Genomic DNA, 8,966 nt, shown 5'->3' on the forward strand with positions numbered 1-8,966 from the left:
AGTGTCACATTACAAATACTTGGGTTATTACCATTATCCAATCACTGTTTTTTACATTGCATGTCCAAGATTTGGTTAAAAAAACTGAAATTGATTGTTAGGTTTTTTCTTTAGAATCAAGTCCTGTTTATCATTTGAAGCAAAAAAACAACTTGTAAATGCAACATTCTTGTCTGTCTTGGACTATGGTGATATTTTATACATGCATTCAACCTCCCAGTGTCTTCATCCTTTGGACACTGTGTTTCATGGAGCCTTGAGATTCATCACAAACTTAAAATCTCTCACTCATCACTGTTTGCTGTATTCTCGGGTCGGGTAGTTTTCCCTCTCCATTAGGCGTTTGATGCACTGACATCTTTTTATTTATGAGGCAGTATTAGGACTTCTTCCTCCTTATCTGAACACTTACATCCTTCCAAGGTCTGCAGGGACATATCACCTGCGCTAGCAGGATCTGTTTTTATTGGAAGTCCCTAAAGCCCGCACTGACTTTGGCAAAAAGGCTTTTAATTTGGCAGCACCATCTGCATGGAATCAGATACATTTTATTTAATTTTATTGTCAGTGCTATGTGATGTGCGTTTTTTATAATGATGCTGTCATGTCATTCTATGTTCCTATCTGAAAAAATAAAAAACAAGTTGCTTTTTGTTGCAGCCCTAGTTTGGTTAAAATATTCCCTCATCCTTTCTCCTAACCTTACTTCTGCCAGAACATACTGGAAAAATAAATGCAAGGGCTATCTAGTCATCTATCCCTGTTGTTGTTCCCCTCATCTTACATTGTAACCCCTCTTGTAGAACTGTTTCTGAGAAATTACATAAAGGCTGAATGTTGGGTTCCATGACGGATAAAAAGATTGTTTGGTGGTTGAAGCTGGAGCTAAAAAGTCTTATCAGTTGGAGCAACCATTGTCGTTCTCCATCCAAGAGGCTAGCTCTAAAAAAAAACATCTCCTCACCCAGCAGCCCCATCCACACCCTCACCCCCCACCACATGGCGGCGGGCCATGATACCCGAGTGCTATTAGAAGTACCAGCGTTGCCTGGCAACTGGCTGGCAGATTACAATTGGGGATGTACATGTTTCAGATTTAACACTGTTTATGGGGGTGTCAATGCGTGTATACGTGCGTGAGTGTGTGTGTGTGCATTAACGTGTGTATGGGGGGCAGATGCAACTAGAGTGAGTTTGGAACTAGAGAGAGAGAGAGAGAGAGAGAGAGAGAGAGAGAGAGAGAGAGAGAGAGAGAGAGAGAGAGAGAGAGAAACAGAGAGAGAGAGTGATGTGTGTGTGTGTGTGTGTGTGTGTGTGTGTGTGTGTGTGCGTGTGCGTGTGCGTGTGCGTATACGTGTGCGAGTGAATCTGTAATGGTTGACGACATAAGTGTGTGTGGATGTGTCACCATTGCCCGGTCTCTCTGCAGCTTCCAGGCATTATACAGTACTGTAAACTTGGCCTCACAATGGGGATGGGAACAAAATGGGTTACAAGGTGTCCGCTATTTTTTTGGACATTTTTGGAAATACACAAGTTTGGTTTCTTTACGAGATTAAGAGGAGAAAAAGGAGAGCATATCTGTCTATTAAATATGAAGTTGTCTATTAAATATGAGATTAAACAAACAAGATATACACAATGTTAATGAATGTGCTTTAGACATGCTGGTAGGTGGACTTTGAACAGAGCCACGCTAATAGTTTCCCTTTTTTCTCTCTTTGTGCTAAGCTAAGCTAACTGTTTGCTGCTGCAGTTTTACATTTTACAGACATGAAAATGGTATCAATTGTCTTACCGTACTCTCCAGCAGAAAGCAAATAAGCATATATTAATGTTGAAATATTCCCCCAAGCCCATTTTTTTGTCACCTAACCAGCAAAAAACTTTGTCAGATTTTTCAACTTTCCTCGGATTCTGATATAAATCTTAAATATTAGAAGAAAGTTTTTTTTATGTCAGTCTGGTTTAGACATTTGTCCTGTGAACGTTGTTATGAAAGCATAAGTACGCTACTGGATAATGAAAGCTCAGTCTTGAAGTTAATGTTCCTGGCATCACTTGACTGGGTGTCATTTGACAGACTTAATTCAGTGGTTTTTGAAGAGCATTAGAAAATGTTTCACAGTACACTAAATACTTATCTCTCCTCAACAAAGGCACAGCACTCTGATATTGTTTCCCAATAAATCCTGAATCCCTTAGGAATTTCAAAAGTGCTGTGAGAATGAAGGAGGTGTCCCTGAAATGTGAAATCAATATCTCAACAGAGCCGGAATAACTTCAGCCTCCTCGGTGATGCATTTTCTAGATTATTTGACAATTTTCTAGTGAAGGGCTCTCTTATTGTTATATCCAGTCTTTCGGAGATTTCAGGAGATTAAAAAAATACAATTTCAATTCTTTGAAATGATCACGACAACTCTGGGTTTCATTAACATTTATCTGACAGCTCATCTCTTCTTCGTATTCCCATCCAACCATGTTCGTCCTTGCTCCCTCTCTGTTTTGCTTTCCCCGTTTTCTTCTTTCTGCACCCTCTCCCTGATTCTTTCTCCGCCTCAAACTCATAATTCATTAACACTGCATTCTCAAACAGTTCAACAGGCTTGCAGATTGCAGCCCCGAGTCATGTAATAAAGCGGCCAAATAATTAGGAAAAAAACAGCACATCTAATGTCAGGATAACATTTTCTTATTGTTTAATCAATCAGGTTTTCTATAATTGAGGATTTGTTTCACGCATGTTACTCTGCAGCCTGTCTGTCACCATTCAGTATTAACATGTGTCTGGAATTTGCATTTGAAATTCATCACATCAGATGTCATCCTCTGAATAGGGCTTCAATCCTCGGAGTCCCTTTTCATCCCAATTATTAAACATGAACTCATGCATTATTTTTTTATTATCCAGATTAAAACAAGTTGGTCAGATAATATAACCCACAGCCAACATAGTTAGGGAAAATCCGTGAAACCTGACTGTAAAACTACTTTTACATGCCCTACTGTCATTAGCACACTTGTGGTCAGCGGTGATATATTTTTCACATTGCTGAAAATTTCATAAAACCTTTTGTTTGGTTGAAGGTTTAAAATGAATGTTCACTTTTGGGCAGAAAAGCAAATTTTGGACCAAATATCCATTTTTATGAAAGATTGCAAACCAACATCAGACAAAAAGAAATCTTCATTTTCATTTGTCCTTTCAAGCCATTTTTGCATATCAATGTACCCAATCAATGTATGCAACGTACTATATAATAATAATACTGTAAAGGTTCATTTTCATAGTGTTTTATAATTACGAATTGTTGGATTTAAACAGAGCACAGCACTGACACCTCCACAAAATGCAGGACATTTGTGGCATAAACAAATCTATGCTTTGAATGAAATCTGCTAACAACATAAATATACTATATGTTTTTGTAAATATATATTGATTGAAGAGATGTATGCATTATATTACTGATTATTCCTAACAATGTTGGCCCTCAAATGTCAGTTAACCTCTACCTTGGGAAACAACCACTTAGAGACCCAAAGCTTATCACAGATATGTAAAAGAAAAAGGTTTTCTTCGGTCAAAACACTGTAAAATTAAATCATTATAGTTTGTATTTTTGTAAACAAAAAAAGTGTACAAATTATCTCTGGTTCCTCTTGTTGTCCTTTTGGGTCAGGAAAAAATTGATCCTAAATCAGCATTTCCTGGAAAATCTGGTTTCCAAGTAGTATTTTTCCAACACAGTTATGGTGATAGATACCAATTTACATCTTATAGTCCAACTGATAAATGATTGGAGTTATTTGTGGAGGTGAGACGCATTTACAGTCCACTGAGACAATGGGAAATGGCAATAATCTTTAGTCACTGCCTTTCCTTAGTAATTTCCTCCTTTTGTTCAAGTGAGAAAATTAGCAGGCTAAAATAACCTGTGAAGTTATGTTCATTCCTGCTTTTTCCCACAAAGTTTATATTATGTGTAAAGAGCCTGCAGGCTTGTGTATATAACGCATCTCCATGATATTGATTTTTGCAATATAGCACTTCCATCTAATAAGTCCTTTTCTTGCACACAAGATATTACTGTGCGTGATTTCATTAACTGTCAGCTCTAGTACCGCCACAGCTTCGGGTACATGAATATACCACACGCACACGCACCACTTAACCAAGACCAAATGGAAGTAAACAGACACACAAACATGCCTGGATCTGAACATTGGGCTGCAGGGTTAATGAGCTACTGCACCCTCATCTGCACATGTCACAGTCAGTCATGCACTCATGTAAACCTGTCCTCTGCCCATGATTGTTCCAGTGGCTTGTCTCCATATGGCAACCAATGCCGCTCGGTGAATGACTCCGCCGTTAAACATCTCTTCAGTGTCTGTTTGCCATCACGTAAAATGAGTTCCTTGAGAAAACAACTTTAAATGAAACTGCTTTACGATATGTTTCCTTCCATCAAATCAACCCTGCATGAGAGGACGAATAATGTCTGCCTTATTAAGAGACTCTCCAGCTCTAGACGTATAGCTGTATAGGAGATGGAATAAGAGAAAAGGCAAAACACCCAGGATGATTTGCAGTGAGTCCAGGCCCATCCTATATGCAGTAATATCAGAGGAGGCTGGCTTAGACGCTAACACTTTGTGCAGTTTCATATATTGTTTCACACTCTCTTGACTGTACGTATAAAGTAACATAATAAAAGCACGTATATTGTTTGCCTTGAGCGTGTGCTCTGGATATTTATGTATTACCAAGTTATGAGACGAAAGGAACAAACCCTTCAAAGACTGTTCCTTAAGTAATCAGGAACGCACAGTGAATTATGTGCTGTTTGTCCTTCGACTTCGAACACACTGATTGTCTCAAGTGATAGAAAGTGTGTTAAGTGGTATTAATCACCTGAACCAGATAGGATACTGCTGATATTCTCCCCAAAAATATTTGGTGGGGAAATGTCTGCATTCCCATTAGAAATTAATGATTTCTGCAAGGGGTTCTGCAAAAACTATAATCAATACTAACACTGTATATTCTCACCTCTTTTTTCAAACACTCTTCTACAACTTTAAACTTTGTTATTTGGATGAAGTTTCCCATCCTATCTGTTACTCTCATGGCATCACAGAAGCTCCTGTATTTCTTTACACAATGTTGCAATCATGCTCTTCCTTTTTCCTTTCTAATATAAAAGGCGCAGTATTTCCATTTCACACGTTTGTGGGCCAGTGACTCATTCCATACATCAAAATGGGTTATCTCAATGAGTGAAAATGCTGAAAGAGTAGAGTGGTAGAGTGCTGTGATGAGCTCCAGTCCTTTTCTTTCCGATTGGTACACAATAACCCTGCAGTCCTATGGCTGAGAGTCAGAGAAAAGAGGATCTTGAAGTTCTCAGATTTTTTCTTCTATTTTGCTTGCCTCTGTTTGGCATTATTGTATTATTAGAGGAGCCATTCCATGGGCAGCCCCCTCACTCTGACATCTCTCAATTTAGTGCATGTAAAGGTACTGAGAACGGGTGTAATTCAGGCCTGTGTGTAATAACAACAGAGTGAAGACATTGTAATTTCCCCTTGTGGGATTAATAAAGTATAAATTATTATTGTTATTATTATTATTATTATTGTATGCCTTTTTTGATGGTTATTAATACATGTCACATGTCACCGGGAAAATCGAGATTCTTCAAAATATAAACATGTTCTTGTTTTTTCATTAGCTTTCTTGTTTATTTGAACTAATGTGGTATTTTAATAGATGCATCTTTAATTAAATGCACTGATTTTATATATGTTAATAAAATGTAGCTTAGTCACATGAAATCATCTACTCTATGGAGGACCACAAAAGTCACAGAAATAGTAATAAAGCATTTCATTAATTAATGCATAACAATATAAATTATTATAATACAAACATAATAATTATAACATAAAATATACTACTTTATTATATTAATGATAATAAAAAGAGGCCCATTGATTCTACATTTACAAATTAATTTATGAATCTAGAAATTGATACTTAGTTACAAAGTAATTTATTATTTGATAATGGGAAATAGAGTAATTGTGAAAAATGTATTTACAAATGAAATATTAATTTAAGCATTTATAAGGGCAAATCCTTTCCTATTTGCATTGCCATTTCTGTGCTGCTTTTCATTCACCTGATAGTGATTGGATTTTGCCTTTACACTGGTAAAACGAGGTAAAACAATGCAAACTAGAATGTGGATGTGTGTACTTTTAATGTGCAACGTACAGTTTGGGAGTTATAGGGCAAACAAGTATCTCTGATATAGCGCCACCTAGTGCGGGAGGATTTTTGTCCAAGGTCCTTGCAGGGTTCTAGACCAGTTGTAAAAATGGCACCCTGCTGTGTGAACCGTGTAGCTTCGCTACAGCAGTTCCTACAGCCTCAGGCTTGGACCCCTAATTAGCCATAGCATGTAACAAGCTCTTGCTGATTGATTTCTGATTGGCTATCACCTGGCAATCCACAGCAACTTCTACATGCTGTGACTAGAGTGTTGTTAAATTTTCCTCATTTAGCAGCTGAGCAGTCAGCTAGCTAGTTTGCGAATTACACCACGCTTTTATGTGACTTCAGTAGGGTGTGTGGTGTTGGAATTTAAAATGTTATATGTGCTTAAACATTGTGTGTGATTTGCATTATACATTTAAGCTAAAAGGTAAAAGCATTATTTCAGCATAAATGAAGACATGTTGGTCATGCATTAAGTTTGTTGTCATAAGTATATAGTTTGTTGTTTGTTGTTTGTTACATTAAGATGTTTTGCAATACTTCTGTTTTATAATATAAGATGTTCTGCTACATTTTGTTATAATCCAGCTCTACAAATGTGTCAGAAGTTGAATTGATGACGTTAGAGAGACACATCCTGTCTCTGGTTGCAGTCCCTCATTATGACCCACTGATATTTTGCTTTGCCAGTCCTGAACTGAGGGTCATAAACTTTAAGTCACATTCCAATTGAAAAGATAACGATTAAGCACACAAACACATCACCTCACTGTGGCCAAGAGACCCCACCCTTTGTGAATAAGACCAGGGGGTCCAGGAGCAGAGAGTCAGACAAATTTGGGGGAGAGCCGTGTTAGGTTGACTCTGTATTTGTCTCTAGGATATCCTATGTAATTAAATGGATTCACACATCCACATCTGAGATTTTGACTACTGATTGAATGAACCCTGAGAATGGAGCAGGATTTAGCTCCAACAGTGGACAAAGCATTACGTTAACTAGATTACATTGTACTTATTAAGCCGCTAGTTTGCGAACTCCACCATGCTTTTATGCTACACTGTTTACAGAAAATGAGGCAAGTGAACAGCGCCTGTGGCTGGTGGCCAGTGGCAGCGCTGGGTAGGTCCCTCTGCCTCACCCCCTGGCGGAGTCTCCCAGCGGCGAGGAGTGAGGCAGAGGGACCGCGGGGTGCGCTAGCTTCTCTCATTTGTGGTCTGAGAAACAGTAAATTCATCCCTTTAATTAAAATTTATTGATGGATTAATGTCTCGTTTGTGAATTATTTTTTATAATTATTCCTTTTATTTCTCATTAAAATATCAAATGAGGAACTTCTATGTAATATAGTTTATTTATTAATTATATATTCAAATAGCCTGCATTTGTAAACTAATTTATAAATGTCTATTTTTTATTGTACAATCAGTTAATAATGAAATGCTTTATTACTATTTCCGTGACTCTTGTGGTCCTCCACACTACTACTAGGCCACTTAGCTTTTAGCAAGACTATCTTATCTGGTGTTTCATTTTGCTCCGTTTTGATTCGATTTAGTTACTGCCTTATTTATGTGGTAAGATTACAAAGATGTTTGAGCATGATTTTTTTTTTTTTTTTTCAAGTGGGTACCTTCAGCTTAAGCTACATTATCAGCTGTTTTACCTCTGTTTTTCTTAGTTTTCATACATAATTACACATTCTGTCATGTAATAATTGTATGCATCAGATGTCAAAAAGTCTGATTCTGGTTTTAAATGGAATTTAGTTTTTGTGTTTTGGCTTTGTATCGGATTTTGGCCAATATGTGCCAAATAAACAGTATTGCTCATTTGTGCCCTGTTGCTTCACACAGCTTTGCATGGCTACACCAAATAGTTGATGTTATTGTTACATCATTGCATCAGTGCCTCCTGTTGTTCTGTGTGATTTGTGCACCATCTTGAGCTTGCTTGTTTGCATTGCTATTGTTGTCTTTTTAGTGGCTTAGTATATGTTTGTATATCAAAATCTGTTCATTGGATTAAGAACATATTGCCAAAGAAATGCAGTTGAAAATTAGCATGCTGACTGCTGCTGGCACAATTACAGAGATGTTGAATAAATAAAGAAAATTAAACAAGATATACCGAATACATGCAGGGTCCTCAACCAACATGTACAAAACAAATAGTGGGCTACAACTATGACAAAATGAAGGTATAGAGAAATCTGCATAAAATTGGACTAAATCATGTAAAAAAAAAAAAGTCTAATTGTGAGAACTATTTTATAATTGGTTAGAGAAACCATTTGTGTCTTTATTTTTCATCTGTGTGTAACAAGGGCACACTGGTTTACTGATGTCATTTGTTCTTGCCAGAGCCATTGTGGACTCTGTTGTGGTCAGCTGTTTTCACTGAAGCATTAGCACCCATGTATGTCCCTGACATAATTGGTGTGGTGAGAGCATGTAACTACTATGCATGTATAATGAGAGTTTCAGTCCTCTTAAACAGGAGGCAGGAGAGTAGAGATATGACGAGGAGGAGGAGGGAGGGAGGGAAATGGCATATGGCCCAAAAAGGTGATAGAAAGGTTTTTATGAGGGTCTTTTAACAGAGTTGGCTCTACATTGCAGAGTGTGTGTGTCTGTGTGTGTGTGTGTGTGTGTGTGTGTGTGTGTGTGTGTGTGT

This window comes from Etheostoma spectabile, chromosome 21 (genome assembly GCF_008692095.1).
Source record: "Etheostoma spectabile isolate EspeVRDwgs_2016 chromosome 21, UIUC_Espe_1.0, whole genome shotgun sequence".
Lineage (NCBI taxonomy): Eukaryota > Metazoa > Chordata > Actinopteri > Perciformes > Percidae > Etheostoma > Etheostoma spectabile.